This window comes from Protopterus annectens, chromosome 3.part1 (assembly GCF_019279795.1).
Source record: "Protopterus annectens isolate FY-2018-M chromosome 3.part1, PAN1.0, whole genome shotgun sequence".
NCBI classification, from domain to species: Eukaryota; Metazoa; Chordata; order Ceratodontiformes; family Protopteridae; genus Protopterus; species Protopterus annectens.
In genome coordinates, this window is record NC_056732.1 from 889,353,233 (window position 1) to 889,379,136 (window position 25,904).

A 25,904-nucleotide genomic window follows, 5' to 3' on the forward strand; every position below is an offset into this window, starting at 1 on the left:
ATTATATATTCCCCATTCTGAAGGAGATATGGGCCTCCTCGAAACTGATTACATGTATAGATCTGCAATCGTGGGAGTGCATACATATCTGCTGACTTCACAAGACCCAAACATAGTAATGGTTTTGAAACATGATAAAAATAAGTCTAAGATGACTTCCATGCATAGTTTAGGAGAAGCATATCTGTGTCAAGCGGGAATAGAGATCAAACAAGAAGTAGATAAAAATAAGGTAGCAGCTGAATGTGCCAAAAAACAAAAGAAAGACAATAAGGTGAAGGATCAGATCAGAAGGCAAGAAATGTGGGAAATACATAAATACAGCTGCAAGAATAGAAAACTCTTGGAAAAAAACTCATGTTGATCAGGATTGAACATAGGAATGGTTAAGGGGAGCTGAATTTAAACCAAAAAATGAAAGGTTAATATTGGAGGCCCAAGATAGTGGGCTACATGCACATTGGTTTATAAAGTCCATTTAATGTGTGGGAGAAATAGACAAATGTAGGTTTTCATGGGTTCATAGGTTCAGAGGACGATACTAGGCAATTGGCCCAGAGCCCCTTATAAGCCTAGCCAAGAATTTTACCCATATTGTAAAACAGAACTGCAAACAGTCGCACATTTTATGGCTGGCTGTAATATACTAATGGTAGAAGGGCTGTATACTGAAAGGCATAATAATGTGGCAAGACTGTTGCCTTGAGGAGTCTGCAAATATTATAATACTGGACTATCTGAAAAAGACTGGAAACATGAGCCACAAACCATTCTAGAAAATGATGAAGTTTATATCACATGGGATCACGCATAAAATATATGCGAGAAAATCAAATAGTGTAGTCAATGAAATGAAGACAAGTAGCATTAATCATTGAAATTGCTACACCCAGTGACTACAGTGTCTTACTTACAGAGAGACACAAAGTCATAAAATACCAGGATTTGGAGACAGAAACTAGGGCATTGTGTAAAAAGCATGTGCAGACAGTTCCAATAGTAGTAGGAGCAGCAGGTCTTATAAAAATAAATGTATGATCATACTTAGATATGTTACCAATACATGTAACTCTGTATGAATTGCAGAAGGAGGCATTACTGGGCATGTTGTGGGTGTTGCAAAGAAAACTTCTGGCTAATAGCAAAAACTGAAACAAGACTGATTTCATGAATTTGAATAATACTTTGACTATGAATGTGGTCCATTCCTGTCATGGTATTAGAAACCCAAAAGACCTGGAGAAATTAAAAAGAGAGAAACACCTCATTACCGTGTCTCTTAACTAATCACTGTGTGGTCAGATGTGACTGTGCTAGCTGCCTAAGCATTGCATTAACAAAGTTCCCCATCTGCATGCATTTGTATGTGCACAAGCACACACATGCAGGCACACACACACACACACACACACAAACACACACACACACACACACACACACACACACACACACACACACACACACACACACACATGCAGACATTCATTCAGCCTCAATCATGTCCCTAAAGAAATGCAGACAGACTTCCAGACAAATACATATACTGACACACCTCCACCCTCGTGGTATCAGTGTAATGTAAGTACTCCCACAGAAGTGAATGAATGAATATCATTAAAAAAATGTCTTTCCCTTTTCCTCCTAGAGTTCAGTTTTTCTTGGCCAAGAATATATCAGCTGGGTAAAGTCAGCATCATGACCATTTCCATGGAAGACCACTTGGCCAATTAGCACAAGCTGTTCCCCCATTCTGTTTCATTAGTTTGTGGCTTCTCCCATGAAACTAGTCTCTGTGCTAAGCCCTGACAAGGGAAAACCAAGGCAGAAGACCATTCCAAGATTCATACAGGCTTACTCTGATAAAAAAAGTCTTCAAAAATAAGGCTTCTGCATCATAAATCATTTATCTTATAAGGTGGACTGTGCAGTGGTATAGCGATAGCATTGTCACCTCACAGCAAGAGCTTCTCCAGTTTGATTCTTGGCTGGAGTGCCTTCTATGTGGAGTCTGCATGTCCTCTCTGCATTCGTGTGGGTTTCCTCTGCGTTCTCCCATTTCCTCCCACCTTACAAAGACATGCGTCTGGAGGGTTTCTCCCCAGGCCTCCACTGAAAAACCACTGAAAATTGGCTTTGTTCCAAGTCAGACTTTCCCAGTAAATAAATAAGAAATAAAAACAATATCTTACTAGCTAAGAGAACAGAATATGTGACAGTATGTAAGAGAAGGGCAGCATAAAAGCTAAATAAAAATGTCTGCAGCACAGTAAAGTGTCTGACAAATGGCATTCATTGACAAGGGTAGAGCACTAATCTCCATGAACCTCTTTTTAGATTGAACCTGAGTGTAGTGCCTGCTTAAGTCTTGCAGTTAGGCAATCAAACTCTTGAGCACTGGACCACAGCAAACATCTCATTAACAGTTCCTTAGTCACCTAAACCAACTGCCAGACACTACATACTCAACGCATGAGTATACGGTTTGAATAATCTACATCAGACAAATAAACTCTGAAGACTGTGTTAGAGAGATGACTACACAGCCTTGAGGCATAGTAAATCTAAATGACAAAGTTTTCCTAAAAGCATTCAATGTGTATCCCATTTTCTGTGGGATTTTAAAACATTTTTTTTGTTTTCAAAATAATGTATGAGTAGAAGAAATATACAAGGCTCTAGAAGTTATATTCCTGCTAATGAAAACAATAAACCTGTGATTAGATAGCAAACGTGTCTCTATAAATGGATGAAATATTAATTTCCTAGCCCCAACAGATGTATCTCTTACAGTGGCACAGATAATGACCTTTTAAACAGGTTGAAATAGTGTTGCTCAGATGGCTTGCGCCATTATCATTTTAGCTGAAATGTATTGTAACTTTTACAAGACCTTTTTTTCATTGTCTCTTTCTTTTGACTGTCTTTCTTGTTTGGCTTTCCTGAAACTCCATCGATCTCTACTACAAGTTTGATGACATTCTCTCTATCACTGCTTTCCTGTTTTTGTTGACTAACACAGCTATTGATGCATTAACACTATTACCTTATAGCACCACGTTATTTCAGTGAACAACACTTACTCATCCAAATTTTCTAAAACACAACCTAACCAAATAAATAGCACTCTGAAGTTGCAGTCTTTTTATTTTTTTCCCTGCCTTCTGCTTCCTGCTTCACAATTCTTTATTTATTTTTTTTTTTTTACTTAGCCTGCTGCAGATTTGTTGATGTATTGCTTAGTTTTATTTATTTAGTTAGTTAGTTAGTTAGTTATTCATTTATTTATTTATTATTATTTCTTTTTTTTTTGCAGACTGTTTTCATATGAGGGCTTTTAGTCTGTATTTTTTTAATGTTATGGGACACAGCGTTGTTTTGTTTCCTGGAGTACATGCCTACTCATTCTTGTCAATTATGAATTTTTTTTCACACTGACCTTCTTCCAGATTAGCTATTCAGTGGTCTGAAAAAAATGTGTACCGTAATATGGGCCAGAAATCTATAAGTGCATTGTATACATTCTTATGCAGTAGGAAGACATGTATAGGGTCTGTCCATATTTAACTGGAAACTGGCACCCACCACCATCTTCCCATAATCATGCAGAGTGACAGGTTAAAGATTTAAGTCTAAGGGTCTACTAGAGGTGGTGGTACAAGGACATGTATACCTTCCCTTTAGATTCAGATCCTTTTCCTTCAAATACTGAGGTTCTCAAGCATCAAACAAACTGGTTAAGAATCCTACATGTGTCCCTGGTTTTTAAGGTTGGAGAGATGCCACTTCTTACATTATAGCATCAAATCAAACATTAGACTTGAACGTTATGAACCAGGATACAGAGAGTGACTCTGCATTTCACTCAAGATTATACTGTCACAATATGGAACAAAAGCACCCTCATAGCCAAGATGTTTGGTAACACAAACATATTTATCCCTGTGGAATCTAGTAGGACTCTAGAAGTTCCTGCAGAGAGTAACATAAATCAGAACCCTCTCTCAGCTTACTGTCAATGGGTAGAAATTCAAGAAAGGGTGACAAAAGTACTGACAAGGTATGCCCAAAGGTATATTTAGTTAGGTTCTGCAGTACAAATGTAAGAACTCTTTGGGGAGACTATTCTGCTTGGAGCTTTGAGACATAACACATTTTCGAAAAGCCAATAAATTGTAGACCATAGCACTAGAAATACTTCCACTTTAGACAGACTGACAATGTAAAGCAATGAGTCAGACTGCAAGAATAAGAAAGGCTTGACTTGATAAGACAGCAAAAACAGGAAGTAGTTCCAAAAACTGAAAAAGAGATTCTGGGTACACAAAGGATAAATGTTTTCAGTGTATAACAGTATGGTTATTTATTACAGGTATGATTCTAAGGGAACAAGTTCATTTATGGAACTAAAGAAATGAAAAAAAAAACTGTTGAGTGAAAAATGACTGATCAAAAAATAAGGAGCAACAATAAATATGGAGGTCTAGCAAATGGAGGGTTGGTGTGTTTAATACTAAAAAAAAAAACCTCTGGGTGCAGTTGTCATTTTAAAATTGAGAATCATAATCTTAACTTTCTTTTTCCTCAACTCAAAACATCTGTGATGAAAAATTATAACATGCCATCATCACTTCTAATATGACTGTCCATGGCCTCTGAAGAGTAAGAACTAAGGACACAATGGTTATTTCAGTGACACAATTCATAATTTTGATCTCATCTCTATAAAAGGTATGGGACCCAGCTGTACATTATCATTATTATTATTGTTATTATTATTATTATTATTATTATTATTATTATTATACTTTATATGTTTCCTAAAAAAGAACTGGCCTTGTATTAGACGGGCACAGATACCTTCAGTAAAATTTGATTATTGGCTGCAAACTTTGCCTTGTAACATCTTCTCGGGAATTTGTCAAGCTCCAAATCTAAACAGATGCTCCTATTCATAAATAATTTGTCAAGGTGTTTTATAACTTCTTATCACTTTTGCATCAGAGGGGCATATGGAAAAAGATGAAGACCATGTTCTAAGGAAGATGGAGAGTTCAAGGATTCATGCAGTGTCATCATCTCTGTCCTAGTAGCATCTCTTATATTGCTACTTTTCAGTGATATAGACCCAAAGTAGTGGTGTTTCTTGTTCCACACTATGCAGGCACAAAGGGCTAAGGACTGCTACCTTTAATGTTGTCAGCATTAGTAATAAATCTATTGGGATGTCAGCCATGCTTACAGTATGCAAATTATATTTTTGGAATTATAAAATCATGTATAGAATTAGATTATTAAATTAATCCATTCATTCATTCTTCTGACACCCTGAATGACTGCAACCATTCCAAATCCAAAGCCTTGGATTGTTTCTGGAGAAGGAGTCCTGCTCCTTGTATCCAAATATATGACTTGCACCTTCTTGGAAATGTCACTAATGATATGTAACCATCATCCAGTCTAGCTAGGCTATCATTTTTTATATGTTGTGTACATTAAGTAAGTCACTGCACTAGTCTATTACTCTCCCACTACCACTACAGAAGGAACATTACACAAAATGTATTATTCCATTCTTTGAGAAGCAGACTGCACAAGTCCTTGGACATTTCATCATGAAGTAGGCATAACACATCTCATGTACAAAATATGCTAGCCAATTTATCAGTGACACAGAGTACAATGAAACATTTAGGACTTATTCCTTACCCAACCAATCAGAATAACTTAAAGAAAGGGTACCTCCTAATGCTAAAGTACAGCTATCAGTAACAAGTAAAAACAGTATTCAAAATGAATCGTTTGGAATACATAGGGACTGTTTTATTCTACATCAAGATTTTAACTTGACATGAAGATTTTAACTTTTCCTACAATAAAAGGATTTTAACTGCCATTAAAGCTAGAAGCTTTTATTTGATCTGTTAGACTGTTTAAGCTGTTATCACAGTTCATCACAGTCACATAGCAGCTAGTACATCTTCAGTGTGGATACTTTGTATATCAGACCAAAAAGATTGGATACTTTAAAGCCATCATAAGACTGGAAACTTTGGAGCCATCATTTTGCTATGGTATAACTGTATTCACGGCGTGAATATCTTGTAAGTGCATTTAATTTAAGTACTGGAAATGTATGCAAGATTTTTGCTATATGTATTGCACTTTTAAGTTTTATATCATTTAACCACACTACCTATTCTCCAAGAGAACTTTACTTCATTGGCCATTGTTGTACAGCGTTTCATTTTGAATATTGTACAATCAGAATAACTGGTTTCCAACAAACCCCTCAGAAGCATTCTCTCTCATTGCTATCTTTAGTGATCTCTGAATTTGTAATTTATAGCCAAATAGATATACCAGCCTGGGTCTGAAAATGTGTACTTTGCCTTTGAGCACAATAAAATCACCCTGTGAACCAACATGAAGCTGTACAATGTCCTTGTTGATACCCAGAATGTGATATAGCACTGGAATTCTATTGTATATCAAGACAAGTCCTACCACTCTGTTCTGAAAACACTAAAAATGATGCTTTCAGAGTGGACATCTCCTAAATTTAAAAATGTTATGAATGTTAAGAAAAACATGGAATGACTATAATGCACAATTCACGTTCAGTTTATGGACAGCATAGTTTATTCTGTGATACTTTTGTGAAATGCTACAAATGTGACTAAATTTGCATTTGTCAAAAAAATAAACCTCTGTCTTTTGAAAATGTATGAGCTTCTGGAGGGTCATATTTAATCTGGCATGGAAAAATAAAAAGAAATTCCACTAAAAATGTTGACCAACTGATATACAAAGTATGCACTTGATATAATGGTAATATTGTAGTTTCCTTGTTAAAATCTTTAATTTTCAATAATTGGTGATTGATTATTCTTATGTTTATTTAGGTAAATAATGGTACGTGTGTGTATTGCACAACATAATGCTTTAGATTGTTTTCCTTCATTATCTGGTTATAGAAGTGACCTCCAGGTTTTGCATTTTTTTTTTGTAAAGTACTTTTTTCTCTCTCTTTTGAAATGCATGCCTTCTATATTTTTGTAACTAAATCATAGCCGATGGTGTATCCCTATTACCTACTTCTCTCCCCTGTTAAAATTAACTAACCAGCTAAAAAACAAACTAATAACTAATATACTCTTTGCAAGCACAATATTTATAGGTTCATAGGTAGGTACTAGGCTATTGGCCCTAGAGCCTATATAAGCCTAGCCAAACGGTACCCTGGCTTTTGCCACTCAAGAAAATTATTTTCCTGTGCCCCTGTCAAGCAGAGCCACAGAAGTTATCCCCAGGGTGAATTTCCCATCCAATCATCAAGATTTTTCTTGAAGAGTGCTAATGAGGAGGTTTGTTTGAAATAGATAGGTAGTTTATTCCAGAGTATGGGAAGTCTCTGAGACAGTAATCTATCCCTCCAGCATGTTCTGTTTATTGTGGTGACAAGGTTTAGGTCCCTAGAGCATGTAGCTTGGAGGGATTGGTATTTCTTTACATGGAGCATGTCCAACAGCTCTGGGTTTGACATAGCTTTGTATGTTAGGCAGAGATCACCTCTGAGTAGGCGATATGCGAGAGAGTAAAGCTGGAGTTTTTTGAGATGGTCTGCATAGGGCATCTGTTTGAGGCTGGTAATCCTCTTTGTGAGGTATTTATGTGGCCTTTCCAGTTGTTGTAGATGTCTTGTGAGGTACATGCCAAAAGGGGCATTGTACTCTATAATGGGTCTAATGAGTGATGAGTAGAGGGGAACAATGACTTCTTTTTTCCTAGATGAGAAACCTTTTGTGATGAGGTGTGCCATGTAGAAGGATTTCCTGACTACTGTGGCGATGTGATTATCAAAGGAGAGACTACTGTCCATCTGTGTCCCAAGGTCTCTTATCACATTTTCAGTGTTAAGTAGACTACTGCCTATGTGATAGTTCATGGGTACAGAGTTTTTACCAAAAGGGATGACAATGCACTTTTTGGCATTGAGCTTGAGGCCATGGCTTTGACATCAGGCATCTGTCTCAGTGAGGCCCTTTTGTAGGATATCCACATCGCTAGGAGATTTGATTATGGCTCATAGTTTGCAGTCATCTGTGAACTTTGTTAGCCAAAGGCCTTCTGTGTTAGCCTGTATTTCAGAGAAGTAGATACCAAACAGGAGAGGACCTAGGACTAAACCCTGTGGTACTCCACTTGTCACTGGTCTGAAGTTGGATTTAGAGTCTGCTAATTTCACAGTATGTGTTTGGTCAGTGAGCCAGTTGGCAACCCATCTTGTGACATAGGGATTTATACCTAGTTTAGTGAGTTTGTCTATAATTCCAGAGTGGCGGATGGTGTCGAAAGCCTTGGCAAGATCTAGATAGGCTGTGTGTAACACCTTACCCTCATCTACAGCTTTGGTGACCACTTCAAAGAAGTCTATCAGGTTTAGAAGACATGATCTGCCTTTCACAAACCCGAACTGGGTAGGGTCCAGAGTTTGGAGATTACCAATTTCATTGTTTATAAGTTCCATGATGATACGCTCCATAGCCTTGCAGACCATGCCATCAGGCTAATGGGGCGGTAGTTCCCGGGGTCTGTGGTGGCCCCCCCTTTGTGGAGTGGGATAACTGTTGCTGTGCGCCATTCATTATTTATTTTATTTTACATTTGTTAACCGAGAGAGTCCAACTGGATATATGTCCATTTTCAGTGGCGGGCCGGGGAGAAAAGCTCCAAAACAATTTTATTGCTAACATATAAGACAGCAAGTATAACAAAAAGGCACATTTGACATCTTACAGAAGACAGATTTCTTACACCTTAGAAAAAATGGATATACAATTAGTCTTCTTGTGAATTATGAGACTTTACATCTACACATATAGAAAATAAAAACCTGTAGATACAGTTATTACTCTAGTTGATAATAACAAAGAATAATGAATTATTAGCTGGGGGGGTACAGGAGCATAGTCTATGATTCAAGAAGTGTATTTTAAGTAGCTTCTTAAACTGGGTTGAGGAGTTGTTACTTATTATATGGGCAGGAAGGGAGTTCCAAATTTTAGAGATGTAGTGGCTGTAAACGGATTTTCCTGCCCCATTGTTGAATTTGGTTACCTTGAGGAGGTGTTGGGTATTTAATCTTAAGGATCTGGTAGTGGTGTAGGGTTGAAGTAGTTGTTGTAGGGCTGGGGTGTCATCTGAATGATGTAGTACTTTGTGTGTGAGTGATAGTTGATTAACTTGAAGTATTAGTGGGAGTTCTAACCAGCTGAGTTTTTTGAGGCTTTCACAGTGGTGGGTTCTAGAGGATGATCCTGTGGTGAATCTAGCTATCTTACTGTAACAGCTGTCTAGTTTGTTTAGGTCTGTTTTTTGAAGATTGGTAAGCACAGGGGAGGCATAAAGTAAGGTGAATAAGTGGTGTGTCTTGACTGTAGTAATCTTGGAGTGGTTGGAGAGAAATTGTTTGTTGCGATAGAGTAGACCCATTTTTTTATGATCCTTTTTTGTGGTCTGGGAAATGTGAATGTCAAATTTAAGGTGATTGTCAATTTCCAGGCCTAGCAGTTTGTCGTGATTGGTGGGGGTGATGGTGGTGTTGTGTGAGGAGATTGTAAAGTTACATGAGGGGGTTAGAGATCTGTGAGGGCTGAAGAGGAGTACTTCAGTTTTAGCTGGGTTTAGAGTGAGATTCTGGTTGGTGATCCATGTTTCGGCTAGGGAAAAGCATTCTTGTGTTTGGGAGATGAGGAGGTCTAGGGTGTTGGCTGCTCAGATTATGGTGGTATCATCTGAATATTGGACTATTGAGGCTTTGAGAATGGTGGATGGTAGTTGATTAGTAGATAGGGTGAAGAGCAGTGGACCCAGGATAGAGCCTTGGGGTACCCCCTAGGAAGACAGACAATAAGGGAGACAGCTGTTTTTGCCATTTTACAGCTTGCTGCCTACCATCTAGATAGATCTTAAACCAAAAAATAGCAGAGATACTAAGGTTTAGGGTGGTTAGTGAATGAAGCAGTTTTTCATGATTGACCATGTCAAAAGCTTTGGATAAATCTAAGACTGTAGCAGATACTAGCAGTCCGTTGTTTCTGTGGTTATTGATGGTATTAATAAATGATGTAAGTGTGGTGTTGATGCTGTGGAAAGGTCTGAAACCATGTTGCTGTGTGGATAGCAATTTGTTTTTTAGGAAGTACTTCATCAATTGCATGTGGACAATTCTCTCTAGAAATTTTGATAGGTGGGATAGTATAGCTATAGGGCGATAGATACTGAGTTCTACAGAGCTACCCCCTTTGTGCAGTGGTGTTATATGAAATATTTTCCAAAGCTGGGGTAGTTTGCACTCAGAGATAGATCTGTTTAGTAGTATGGAGACAGGACAGGCTATTGATTCAGTGGCTAGTTGAAGATATTGTGTTGGTAATTTATTGGTGGCTGTGGAGGTTGGTTTAAATTTTTGGAGTAGTTTTTGTATGATCTCGGTTGGGACTGGGTAGAAGGTGAAGATGGGATGATTGAGATTTGTTTTGGGGTAAAAAGGGTGTTTTTGTTGGGGTGGGGTTGTTCGGGCTCAGTTGGTTGTTAGCTAAGGTTTGGATAGTTTCCATGAAGAATTTGTTAAACTGCGTGTGGATATTGTCTTGGTTATTCACTATTTTGGGGGTGAGGGTGGTTGTCTTACCTGGTTTTAATACAGAGTTGACTGCAGCCCAGAACTTTTTTGGATTGTGTATATATTTATCCTGAATATTTTGGTAGTAGGAGATTTTGTCTGTTTTGATAAGTTGTTTGGCTTTGTTGTGTAATTGAAGGTATGTTTGTTTATCTATTTGGGATGTGCTTTTACGATAGTTTGTCAAGGCTTTGTTTCTATTTTTGAGGAATGTTTTAGTACCTAAAGTTAGCCAGGAGGCATGTTTAGTTATGATTCTTGTAGTTCTGGGGGGGGGGGGCATGATGGTTAAGTATGTTTGTGAAGATAGTATTGAAGTATAGTACTGCTTCATCAAGGTCGAAATTTTTTAGAGGGATCCAGTTACACTTTTTTAGGTCACCATTAAAGTTGAGTCGGTTGAAGTTTTTTGTTCCTAATTTCATGCACAGTTACTTGGGTCAGTTGGGGAGTTTTGCTTTTTAGTAGAAATGTAGCTTGTTGGTCACTGAGAGTGCCTGGCAGGCACCCGGCATGAGATATATGGCAAGGATGAGATACATGTATCCAATCTAGTATAGACTGATGTTTGGTTCTCTTGTCTGTTCTAGTGGGGGAAGTTATAAGCTGGGTTAGTCCATGCCATGTAAGTTGATGTGGGAGAGAGGGTTTTGACTGAAGCAGTTGTCCCAGTCAATATTAAGGTAATCTAATACATTTTTTTCTTAGGGAAGGGAGTTAGATATCCAATCTAGGAGTTTTTCTGTGATGGGAATATTAATGCCTGGAGGGAGATAGCATTCTATAATATTGATGTGCTTATTTGTTTTAAGTTTCAGTTTAGTGAGAGTGAGTTCAATATTATCCAGGTCTGGGGTTGTGATGTCTATTTTTTCTAAGATAAGATTAGTTTTGTTTATTATGGCTACTCCCCCACCCCTTTTTCCTACTCTGTCATTTCTGATTATATTGTAGCCTGGTGCTGTGATTTTGTTATTGTGGATTTCTGGCATTAGCCAGGTCTCAGAATCACAATATCTGGATGGTAAAAGGAGATTAAGGCATGGAGGTTGTGGACTTTGTTTGAGATACTTCTAACATTTAGATTTATGATGAGGAGTGAGTTTGTGGGTCTGTGGAGCAGGTTATTATTTAGGTCGGGGATTAGTGTGTCTGGACTGAATGGGCCTGGGTTGGGATGTATGTCACCACAGCATATTAAATAAAGTTTGAATAGCTTATACCACAGCATATTAAATAAAGTTTGAATAGCTTATTGATGATTTTTGTGTACTTTAGATTAGTGTGGATTGTCTGTGTGATGGGTCTAGTTTGTGTCTGAGGTGGTGGATAATGGTGGTGTGATAGTGGGATGGGGTTAGCTGAGTAGAAGGCTTGGGGTTTGCAGTGTTGAGGGATGTTTCTTTGTTAGGGATGATTAGTGTGTAATTAATTGGAGTTTGATAACTGGTAATGGAGGTTAGCAGTATGAAGCAAGAGATACAAATGGAATATAGTAGGAGTTGTGGATGTGAGGGTTCTGATAGTGATATCATGATTTAATTAGGTAGGTTAGTAACAGGTGTTATTGGGAGAGGGTAGGGTGGGGGGTGATAAAGAGTGTTAATAGAAGGTGTATGTAGCTTAATTGGATGGTGGATGTGATTGGTTGGGGTGGGGTGCTGGAGGTGGAGTGGTGAAGTGTGGGTCTGGTGTATAGGTATAAAGATAACTGATGTGGGGTGGGTAGGAATGGGGGTAGGGAGTGGAGTGAGCCCAAGCACAGCAAGGGTGAATGGAGTGGGGACCAAACTGAGCCACCTGTGTTTGCTAAAAAGAAATCAATCAATCAGGATTAGATTGCTGTTTCTATCAGGCAGGTCAGTCCCTTTTAGCATTTAACAGCTAATATTGCCAAATGGACCTACTTATGGTTGCTCCTGATAGAGTGACTTTGGAAACAGTACTTTAATTTGTGTAGGCTTGCACTAGGTATAGAGTAGGAAAGAATGGGGAGTTCTTGAGAAGGTTGACTAGAATTAAGGCTTTTAAATTTGGGTCTAGTAAATGAATAGGTTGGATGTCTTCAGGTTTGCTGCCATCTAGTGGCTTAAGTGGGGAAACGAGCACCCCAGGGGTGGATAGGTCTAATTGAGAAGGCAAGTTATTTTGCTCGTAGTATGTATAGTCCGTGCGGTTGTGCTAGCCAATGGTAAAGATAACAAATATAAAATTATACATTAAAAAGTATTAAAACGTACACTTTCACAATTCCTTCAGGGTATAGGTGACCTTGCAGACAGAGGGAGGTTATGTGATATTTGCAGGTTGGGAGGGTTAGAAGGATTTGGGTTCAGTCCAGTAGGAGAACACCAGCTTCTTTCATTGACTTTTACTAGCTGCAATAGAGGAAAGTTACATTAGGAGAAGGCTTCTCCACTAGAACAATATTATGACTGAATGAAGTAAGCCTTACTGAGGCTGGGCTGCACCACTACACTTGGAGGTCTGTAGGTTTGAGCTGGTAACATTAAGACATTCAGGCATACCATATTTGTAACAGGTGTTGCTGAGCTAACTATGTTTTAACAGTATGTGCTCTACATTTGATATAGAAAAAAAACATTCCAAACAGTTTATAATTTTATATGGAACAAACATTCAAAACAGTTAAAATGCAGGGTATTGCTGTAAAGTGGCTAACAACCCATTAAAATCCTTTGCCTTGCACTTTGCTATGTTGTAGCCTAGTCTTTCAGAGCAGTCCTATTGCAATCAAACATAAACGCTACACTAGCATGAAAGCAGGATAAACCTTACACATATAATATGGTGGTAACGTCTGTAACATTGTAAGAGCAGCTGCTAATAATACTGAGAAAATACTATTCACTTTGTTGTAACACAATTTAAATAGAAGCTATTATTGTACTGATTGTATATCTATCCTTAGCACTGTTAATTTAGTGGCAACAATGTATCAAACACATTGGATGAACAGCTGATAATAGTAGCAGAGTAAATCCATGTGAAAGCACAATCTGCAAAATGGTTACAGAGAATATAGATGACATCTTCAGAATGTTAAACACTTTTTCCGCTCCTGCATACATACATACTGTCTAGCCCAGCCTTAGCAAAGTATGTCATATCACAGAACCATGAGCTTTGTTAAAATCAAAGCTCCCATCTCAATGTAACTAAACAAATACATTTTTCAAACATATACACACACATGACCTTGTGCAAGCACAGCAGAGTCAGTTTAGGTGTTAAAAGCACTGTGTAATGTTAGCATAAAGTCATCTATGTAATATGACATTTTGCTCTGCAGTCCCTGCAGGATTTAAGCATAATGTTGATCTAGGAATTTTGAGAAAACAGCAAAACTCAGTTCTCAGGGGTGGAAGTGGGAAATAGCTTCCTTACTAAGATCCTGACCTCCATAACAAGATTTGCACTACCCATTGGGACAACTGCATAATGGAGGGGTTAGAAAATATCATTTTTTTCTTTCCAGATTGTTTTAAAATTATGAAATTTGTTTTTAATATGACAGTAAATCTTTTAAAATTCTAAACCAACAGAAACAGAACCTTATGGCCTAAACCAATACCTCAACAGTAACATGACTGCAGTCATATGAGGGAAACAGATGGCAACATTTTGAATATGGAACATTTTAAACACCCTGAAACATGGAGAAAACCTTCCCTGTGGTGACTGGTTTAAGTTAATGCTCACAATACATGTTATCCAGGGTTCTAATCTAGCACAATCACAATTTTATTAATAGGCAGTGCCGTGGTGTAGTGGTTAGTGTTGTCACCTCACAGTAACAGGTTCTCCAGTTCGAATTTTGGCTGTAGTGCCTTTTGTGTAGAGTCTGAATATTCTCTCTGCGTTCTCTTGGGTTTCTTGCCACATTCCAAATTTCTCCCTTGGCCTTTGTTGAAAATGGGCTCTGTCCCAGTCAGACTTTCCTGGTAAACAAATGTTAAAAATAAATATGTAAAAGAAACATGCCAATATTGGTATTCACACAAGAAGCCCCATCCCCTTCCTCAGCTGTAACATCTTACCTTACAGAGGTTCAGATATTTTACTGAATACTAAGAATGCAGAACCCAAAAGAAGCAGATTGAAAACAGCAGTACACTGACAGCAGACTTTCAGCACACTACAGAAAAATGCTTGAAAGTTACAATATTAAAGGGAAAGCACCCCCTCAGCAGATCTGCCTGACAAAATCTCCTTAATTCTTTGTTTCCAATAACATTCAAGCACTAGGATCCTTGATAGCCAGGGCAAGATAAAATTGCTACATCTAACTCATACAAAGAAGTAGGGCAAATACATTTAAAATCTGAAAATAAAATTACTGATTTCATTTTCTTTGTTTCATCACAGAATATTGCACCTAACATACTTTCATGCAAACTAAATAAATACAAAGCAAATCAAGAAATATGAAGTAACGCCTACTGAATGTATAGTCATCTACAGCAGAGAAAGGTGATAGACTATCTCAAAAATGCCTTCAGATATATAAACTTCCTACTGGAAGTTTACCTTAGAAATAGTTTAAAAATGTAAATTGATACCCTCCACTATCGTTTACAGCTAAGCCACAATGCTAGGGATGTGAATGGCAGTCTAGAGAGCTAATCAGTGGAAGGAAGATATAAAACAAAATATCTGGCAGAGTTAAGAACTCACAATGATGTAATTTTCACTCAAAGCAAACCCTTATTTAGTGATAAAAGGACAAGGTAGTTCTGGACTGTGTACAAAAATATGCTGCCTAAAGAACATAATATTTCTTTTGAAAAAATGAGATTTAAGGGCTACAGCTACAGTAACTAAACATACAATGAACTGTTAGTTGCTAATCCAGACAGAAGAGACAGATATGTACATGAAATGCACAATATTAGGATTGATGTGATTTTTCTTAACTTTTTAACATGTTGAAACAAAGAGAAAGTTAATGTTATAAGGATAAGGTAACATAAGGATTTGAAAAATTATATAGATGGATGAATGACAGCTGAAAGAAAATTCTGTATAATGACCTCGCTAGCTATAATGTAGTTGAGCAACAGATTTATTTTACTTTTTTTTCTAAAAAAAAACACCTTTATTGAATTACCACTTGTGAGACAGGCAAACTTACTTTTGTAATCAAACTATATTAAAAAGTTCACATTTACAGAAATTATGTGGTATTAGGTAATTTGTATGTGTATCCATCTAAAGTGGTTGGCTCAATGAGGGATATATTACATTTAGGAAATAGTTGGGATCTCAAGAGCATATGTTTCTTGGATTAAAGATGACATATAAATTTTACTTAACTTCTCACTGAAAAAAGGGCACAGTGCAGGAGTTCCATCTCCCACTAGTGCTGTTTGTTGGCCATGGAAAGCATTGTTTGCTATCTTATTGCATTCAAAACAATAACTGTGTACATTCTGTGATGCACTGACATCTTACCCAGGACTTTGTCTGTCTTATAATATGTGAATGCCAATATAGGCTTTAGCTTTTTATGACATTGTATTGGATAAACTGAGTATCATAGAATGAATGAATAAAAGAGTGAGTGAATGCATGAACAAAAGTTTATTAATGTATTTAATTTTTTTTGAACTGTTAGTTAAATTGATTGCTAGTCACCATCATATTACTCCAGTTGTGTAGAATATGAATTGGCCATGGTTTCATTCTCAGAGTATCTTTAAAGTTGTAATGTGAGTACACTTTTTCCTGCAAGATTTGGGTCCCCATATTTAAAGTACCTCATGTTCCCATAGAGACATATTTAGGCCTTTTTGGTCCTCATCTTTTGTGTTTTTAAATGTTCACAGAATGTATTTAGGAATCTCTGTTGACTGTTTTTTTTGTCCTCAAGCACCTCAACTCTTTAACATTTTTTACCCTGGGTATTTGGGAATATGACATGCTAAGTAAATTTATGAAGTACATAAAAGCCGATCTTTGTTTACTGAATTTTATTTCCCATTGTTTGATAATTATACACACTATGAGTGTTATTTGTATATGGATGCATTTTTTCTATGTAGTTTCTCTATATATATGGTCTGCAAGGCCATGGAATGTATCATTTTGGAACTCATAAACAAAGACATTGGTAATCTCCAAACTCTGGATCCCACCCAGTTCGGGTTTGTGAAAGGCAGATCATGCCTCCTGAACCTGATCAACTTCTTTGAGGCAGTCACCAAAGCCGTGGATGAGGGTAAGGTGGTTCACACAGCCTATCTTGACCTCACCAAGGCTTTCTACACCATCCCCCATTCTGGAATTATAGCTAAACTCACTAAACTAGGTATAAATCCCTACATCACAAGATGGGTTGCCAACTGGCTCATTAACAGAACCCACACTGTAAAAGTTGCAGACACCAAATCTGACCTCAAAGCAGTGACAAGAGGAGTACCACAGGGTTCCATCCTGGGACCTCTCCTGTTTGGTATCTACTTCTCTGAAGTACAGGCTAACACAGAAGGCCTCTGGCTAAAGAAGTTCACAGATGACTGCAAACTAGGAGCCATAGTCAAGTCCCCAAATGATGTGGACATCCTACAGAAGGGCCTCACTGAGACAGATGCCTGGTGTCAGAGCCATGGCCTCAAGCTCAATGCCAAAAAGTGCAGCGTCATCCCCTTGGGTAAAAACTCTGTACCCATGAACTACCACATAGGCAGCAATCTACTTAACACCGAATGCGTGATAAGAGACCTTGGGACCCAGGTGGACAGTAGTCTCTCCTTTGATAGTCACATCACCACAGTAGTCAGGAAGTCCTTTTACATGGCACACCGCATCATAAAAGGGTTCTTATCTAGGAAAAAAGAGGTCATTGTTCCCCTCTACTTGTCACTCAATAGACCCATTATAGAGTACAACGCCTCTTTTGGAATGCACCTCACAAGATATCTGCAGCAGCTGGAAAAGCCACAGAAGTACGTCGCAAAGAAGATTACTGGCCTCAAACAAATGCCCTCCACTGACCACCTGAAAAAACTCCAGCTTTACTCCGTAGCATATCTCCTACTCCGAGGTGATCTCTGCCTAACATATAAAGCTATGTCAAACCCAGAGCTGTTGGACATGATACACCTAAAGAAATCCCAATCCCTCCAAGCTAAACGCTCTAGGGACCTAAACTTTGTCACCACAATAAACAGGACATGCTGGAGGGATAGATTCCTGTCCCAAAGACTTCCTATACTCTGGAACAAGCTACCCATCTACATCAAGCAAAGTTCTTCATTAGCACTCTTCAAGAAAAATCTTGATGAGTGGATGGGAAATAGGAAATACACCCCAGGGATCACTCCTGTGTCTCTGCTGGACAGTGGCACAGGAAAATAACTTTCTTTGGTGGCGTAAGCTATGGTACCTTGCTGGCTAGGCTTACGTAGGCCCTTGGGCCGATAACCTAGTACCTACCTATAAACCTATGAACCTATATACATATATATATATATATATATATATATATATATATATATATATATATATATATATGTATATGTATATATATATATATATATATATATATATATATATATATATATATATACATATATATATATATGTATATATATATATATATATGTGTGTGTGTGTGTGTGTGTGTGTATATATATATATATATATATATATATATATATATATATATATATATATGTGTGTGTGTGTGTGTGTGTGTGTGTGTGTGTGTGTGTGTGTGTGTGTGTGTGTGTGCGTGTGAGTTCATGACTGATCTTCCAAAATTGATGCATGCAAAAATAGGGCCCTTTATGATCCCAGTCACAGCATCAGTGTTACAGTTCCTGACACTTTCTCTGAAGTCATGCAAGCCACCATGGACTTAATGGATTTTTCTGAACGTTTCATAAGGCCTTAAGAGATAGATACAGTGTCTTACATGCTGTTATGGATAACAAATACAGTCTGCCTTAAAGGTAGCAACTTCTTTTGGTGCACATTTTTGAGCTTAATAACTGTCCTACTGCATGTTTCATAGCATATCAGCAGTCCACTTCCTAGAAATGATACCTGGGATTTTTATGCTTAGATCTCTCTGAATTTTGATAAGGGTAGGTATTATTTCAGAGCAGTACAGAAAACACTTTCACTTCATTAGCACTCAGCCATTAAGCACTGAGCAGAAGAACTTCTTAGCCATGAAATTAACACTTCTATTGGTCTTGTTTTATGGGACATTGTATGGGAAGTGACAAGAGTTTATCTTTTCCATTGCTTTTTGAGAATACATTGACAATATTATATGGTAGAGCAACTGCAGACCCAGTAATAGCAGAAGTCTCATTCATAGGTTTCTAGACTCTATCACAGTCTAGCTCCTTCAAACCACAAAATTAACCCCTACCCCACCCCATAAAAAAAAGAAAAGAAACAAAGTCCATGCTGTACTGTACAAACATGATCTCAATCTCTCTCTCTCTCTCTCTTTGTGTCATCTAGGTAATTTTGTTGAGCAGATGCAGTGGGATACAACTATTTTTTACTCAAAACCTGTCAGAGTATCCATTAGTGACTACCCTGTGTTTTTGATATTGGTCACTTTAAAATGTCAGGATACACTGCTGGTTTAGTCAAACATGGATGTTTTCATCTAAACTACATAGCAGCTCAACAGAAATAATGTTAATACTACAGACATCTAACAGTGACTGACTCTAGCTTAGAAATAATTGCAAAAGAAGGGAAGGTATGTTTAAAAACTGTCATAGCTTGTTGTCTTAGGCTATTTTGTTTAAAAACTGTCATAGCTTGTTGTCTTAGGCTATTTTGTCCCACCGTCCCTCCCTGTTGGTGTCTTGCTCTTATACTTGGTGGCTTTGCAGTTGCCCGCCCCTACTGTGACACACCTCCCAGTCTAGTGTCATTATCTCATTCTTCTTAATACAGAGAGAACATTTGATAAGGCCTTCTGTTCCTCCTTTTTACCTTTTCAAAAAGTAAAACAAAACTTTTTTTTCTTCTTCGCCTGAACCTTCTTGTGTTCTGACTGTCCTTCTCAAACATATTGGAAATATACAGTATATTTCAGAGCATTTGTTATAACTGTATTTGCTATAACCGATTTAAGTATTTTTTCTGGCTTTTGAATATTTACTGCTTAGCGACTGCATCTTAGCCTGTTTATACAGCTCTGCATTCTATTTAAACTGTTTTTGTGTTGATTAACTGTTTTGCACTCTTAAAAGTTATTTGTTGCTTAATTTTACCTGTAGGCTAACACACTCAAGTGTGCTAGCCACTTAAAAGCATTTATAGCATTTACTGTCTGTTTTTTTTTCCTTGTCTCTGTAATAAAAAAAAAAATCTCTTGTTTTCCCACCTTACTGAACTAGAGTAGTCCAGTTTCAGAGTTGCTGATCCCTGGGCTTTGTTTTTAGTTCCTGTTACTGATCCATTGCCTTATTAGGAAGGAGGGAAGTTTCTTTGCTTACCAGTGGGAGTGGGAAGCACTGAGCAGCCTTTTTGTCCGAATTGGTGAAGTTTCAGCCAGAAACTAGTAGTCTATTGGTCATTTTGGGCCAATTCCTAGCTCCTTTCAGCCCCCTGCTATAAAACATGCTAAACACGTGTTTTCCAGCTTGTACCAACTCTGCACAGATCCTCGTGGTGGCCTGCAGAGTGATCCAAGCAGCAGAGAGCTAAAAGAGTGACTTTCTACCAGATATAAGTATTTTTTGTGGCTTTCCCACTGTTATTAAGCTAGCGACTGCATTTCGCCTGTTTTACTGCTACTTTAAGTGATTTCTGCATTTTACACTGTTTATTGCACTTTAAGTTACTAATTGTTGCAAATTGTTTCTGTAGGCTACACACTAAAGTGCGCTAGCCGATTTACAGCATTTATAGCATTTACTGTCTGTTTTTTTTCCTTATCTCTGTAATAAAACAAAAAAATCTCTTGTTTTCCCACTTTACTGAACTAGAGTAGTCCAGTTTCAGAGTTGCTGATCCCTGGGCTTTGTTTTTAGTTCCTGTTACTGATCCATTGCCTTATTAGGAAGGAGGGAAGTTTCTTTGCTTACCAGTGGGAGTGGGAAGCACTGAGCGGCCTTTTTGTCCGATTTGGTGAAGTTTCAGCCAGAAACTAGTAGTCCATTGGTCGTTTGGGCCAATTCCTAGCTCCCTTCAGCCCCCTGCTATAAAACACGCTAAACTGTACTGCTGATCTAACCAGCATATCCTATAACTGAAAAGTTCATCTCTACTTGATTCCCAAGTAGACTATTCTCTGTCTGTAAAGCCTAGCACTTACTCCTACAGTACTTGCACCTTGATAAAGCACTCTTATTATAGATAGTACCCCACCAGCCCAAAACCCACTTCCCCGGAGTCCTTTGAAAGTTCTTTATCTACTACTTCTAGTATGTCGAGGGATCAGTTGCTAGTGTCCTCTCCAGCTCAACTGGTGAACCTGGGAATATTGAGGCAATGTTACAATTGCCTCATGTACACAGACAATCCTCTCCTTCTCCCACAAAACACAAATACATGCGAGAGATGCAACTATACGGCCAAACTGGAGGCTGAGCTCTCTCAACATAGGACTGGCAAGACCAGACAGGAGGAGAAGGCAACCACACACAATACATACCCAGTCACACATGGTACCATCACAACTTCAAATCATACACATACTCACACAAAGACATACTCGGAGGCTCTGGTCAAAAATTTACCAAAACAGCAGAGGCCACCAACGCAGACACCCAAACAAATACCACCTCACGACCCAACACATGCAACACATAGACCACACAGTCAGAGTGTCAAACAGTCACAGCCCTTAAGGCCAAACAAAATGCCAGACACACTTGTCATTGGTGATTCCATAGTCAGACACACTGACGTCCGCTCACCAGACTGAGTAAGGAGAAGGTCACAGTAAGCTGCCTGTCGGGCGCTAGAATCCGCCACATAACGCAAGCACTCAGGTCTCTCAACAGCAGGTACAAGTACGACTCAGTCATTGTCCACGCTGGTGTCAACGACCTGAGACGTACCTCCTTGGACTACATGAAAAGGGACGTCGAGGAGCTCTCTGATTATGTAGCCCAGGCAGGTATGACCCTGACCTTGAGCAGTATCCTACCTTCACCTAGAATGATGCCACAATACAGTGATAAGATGATCAGCTTTAATAATTGGCTTAAATTCTGGTGTCATTCAAAGGGGATCCAATGTCTGTCTGCCTGGGATGACATGCTGGACAAGCCACACTGCTTCACAAGGGACGGCTTGCACCTGTCACCCTGGGCTTCCGGATATTGGCAAAGGCTCTTGCCACCCCCATAGTGCCTTTTTAGGCAAGGCTCAAATTCTAAACCTACCACCCTAGAACACCAAAAAGGAAAAACTAAGGGTAATGCTGCTCAATGCCAGAAGTCTCAATCTCAAGATGCACGCACTCGAGGCCCTTCTCAATATGGAGAACATCGATGTCTGTGCTGTGACAGAAACCTGGTTCAAGGCTCCTGAGAGCACCCCAGCACTAACAGGTTTCACCTCATATCATACGTTCCGGCCCCAAAATCCGGACAACACCAAGAAAGGAGGGGTGTCCATATTCATAAAGGACACCCACACCTCAAGGTTGGTGGCAACGCACGATGCATCTGAGACCATCCAGGTGCAATTAACCATAGGCAAGACTGCTCTGCAATTTGTAGCATGTTACAGGCCACCCTCTCAAACTCAGGAACCTCACATGGCCTTCCTGAAAACATTGGAGGGATAAATGTATCTCCAAACACCATCATACTAGGTGACTTCAACTACCCTAATATAGACTGGGAACACTACTCAAGCCCGAACACTCTAACCCAACGATTCCTGGAGTTCATAAACTCAAATGCCATGGAACAACTAGTCACCATCCCCACAAGAGGTGAAAACATACTTGATCTCATCATCACGAACATGGGATCAAAATGTTCAACACCGGAAGTATACCCTCACTGGTGAGATCAGATCATAAACTAATCTCGCTGGAGGTCCTCATCCCGCCCCACCTGAAACAAAAAGACCACAGTGAAAAACTTCTCAAAAGCCGATTTCACACTTCTAAAAACTAGTGTGGTCTCCTTTAAGGCCCCTGAGCCAGTGGTAAACATTACTCAAACCGCTGAATCACTTACAAATGCCTTCTACCAGCACCTACAGGACTGCATGGATCAGGCAATCCCAAACAAAACTAAGACTCTCTGTACCAAAGGCAAGCGTCCAGTCTGGTGGACCCCAGCCATAAACAAGCTCTACAACAAAAGGAGGAAGCTACTACAAGATAGAGCAAAATCCTTGAAAGGTAAGACACCTTTGATCATTATAAGTAAAAACTAAGAGCTCTCATAAAATCATCCAAGGCAAATTTTGAGAGAAAAATCGCCAAGGACTCTAAAGACAATCATAAGGCCTTCTTTAGCTATGTTAGAAACCTAGGAGGAAACTCCCAGATATGCTCAGAATTAGTTCAAAATGATGTGAAAATTACTGAACCTACACACATTGCTAACATACTGGCTGACAGGTTCAGTGCAAACTTCTCCCCCTCCCCAAAAGGAGAGATATCTATTCCAGAGGATTGTAGCCCCCAAACATCTCCAACGCCCAGGTGAGAACTGCCCTCACTAAGGCAAAAACACAGCATCCATGGGACCGGATGGTGTCCCCGGCTGTGTGCTTCATGAACTCAACGAGGAATTAAACCCACAGTTAGGACAGCTGTTTAATCTTAGCCTCACCTCAGGATACGTACCCAAGGAGTGGCGACGGCGACTGTGGTCCCACTTCATAAGGGCGGTGCCTCCACAGACCCTGGAAATTACCGCCCCATTAGCTTGACAAGCCTTATCTGCAAAGCCATGGAGAGGATCATAATGGAACTCATAAATAAAGACATAGGGAACTTGCAGACTTTGGATCCAACCCAGTTTGGCTTTGTCAAAGGCAGATTCTGCCTCTTAAACTTGGTTGACTTTTTCGAGACAGTCACCAAGGCCATTGATGAGGGAAAGGCAGTCCATACAGCCTACCTCGACCTGGCAAAGGCCTTCGACACAATACCCCACTCAGGTATCATCGAAAAACTCATCAGCTTGAATGTAAACCCATACATCACAAGATGGGTTGCAAACTGGCTAAGCGACAGAACCCACAGGGTCAGAGTTGCTGGAGCCATGTCAGACTCAAAGCCTGTCACAAGTGGTGTCCCACAGGGCTCAGTCCTGGGTCCACTCTTGTTCGGCATCTACTTTTCTGAAGTACAAGCAAACACAGGAGGGTTATGGCTGACAAAGTTTGCAGATGACTGCAAACTGGGCCATAGTCGAAAACACATCTGACACAGATATCCTCCAGAAGGGCCTCACAGAAACGGATAACTGGTGCCAGAGCCATGGCCTGAAGTTAAACGCCAAAAATGCATAGTCATACCCTTCGGGAAAAACAAGGTTACCCCTAGCTACCATATAGGTGACAATCCACTGAGCACAGAAAAAGTCATCATGGATCTGGGGACCCAAGTTGACAGTAGTGTTTCGTTTGACACTCATGTTGCTAAAGTAGTTAGGAAAACCTTCTATATCGCCCACCTGATCATGAAGGGATTCACATCTAGATCAAGGGAGGTCATCGTCCCCTGTACTCATCACTCATTAGACCTATGATTGAGTACAATGCCCGTTCGAATGTATCTGACCAGACACCTGATGCAGCTTGAAAGGCCCCAAAAGTTCCTCACCAAAAGGATAAAGGGTCTCAAAAATATGTCTTATGCTGCCCGACTGAAAGAACTCCAGCTTTATTCAGTCTCATACCGCTTGCTCAGAGGTGACCTGTGCCTGACATATAAGGCCATGTCAAACCCAGATTTGATGAATATGCTTCACCTCAAAAATCTAGATCCCTCAGAACCACAAGGGCGGAGACTTAAACCTTGACACGGTTATAAATAGAACGTGCTGGAGGGACAGATTCATCACCCAGAGACTCCTATGCTGTGGAACAAAATCCCGGTACATGTGAGGCAGAGCACCTCGCTGGCCTTGTTCAAGAGGAATCTTGACCAATGGATGGGAGATCGCAGATATACCCCAGGGATTACTTCAGTGTCACTGCTTGACAGAGGCACAGAAAAATGATAGGCATAGTTTTTATTCAAACTAAAGGGGTGGCAAAAGCCACATAACTATGGGCTAGGCTTATAAATGCCCTTGGGCAGATAGCCTAGTATGAACAAAAAAAAAAAAAAAAAAAAAAAAAAAAAGTGTGGTTATTGCCTTCAATGCAGAGACATAAAAGAAGGGAAGGAAGTATACATTCCACATTTTGGCAAGTATAATTTCCTCAAGAAGTACACATGTAGCAGGAATGGGTTACTATATTGGCAACGTGTTCTTCTTGTCCCTGTTTTTATATAGGGAATACCATCAATGCCTTAAGGGCACGTATATATCAACATAATTATGACATAAGTAAAAAGGAGATGAAAAATGCTCTTGCTGCACATATCCTTTCACATGAAGGACACAAGTTTAGCTTTACCATCATCGACCAAGCCATTGTAGGGGAAAGAGGTGGTCCTCGTAATGACTTTCTGGAACTAAAGGAATTGAGATGGCAGATGAGAACCAATGCCTCAGAATATCCTGGGCTGAAAAGCACCATATCCATTAGTGCCATTTTAAGCTTAAAATCAGAGTTTTATATGTAAATTATTTTGATGTTTACATAAATGCATTTATTAATTATATCGATAGTATTATATGATGAATTTTAATATTATATTTGTCTCATTAACTTATGTGTTTTAGTATATATAATTGCACCTCAACTTTAGTAGGAAGTGAGGTCATATTTGTGGATGTATAAAAGGGGAGGGGGGTTGACTGGAATATGGTTGTCTGATGAAGTTTTCTAAATTGAAAACAAAAGCGCTAATAAAGGATTTTATTGGGTGTATCCATTTGGTTTCTTTGCTGTTATTAGTTTGAGTGGTGTTGGATCGTTTCTGATCATCAACGTGTGGTTTATTCCAAACTACATAGCAGCTCAACAGAAATAAAGTTAATACTACAAACACCTAACAGTGACTGACTCTAGCTTAGAAATAATTGAAATGGCTGCACTGCAGACAGTCTGTCACTGCAAACAGTTAAACTTTGAC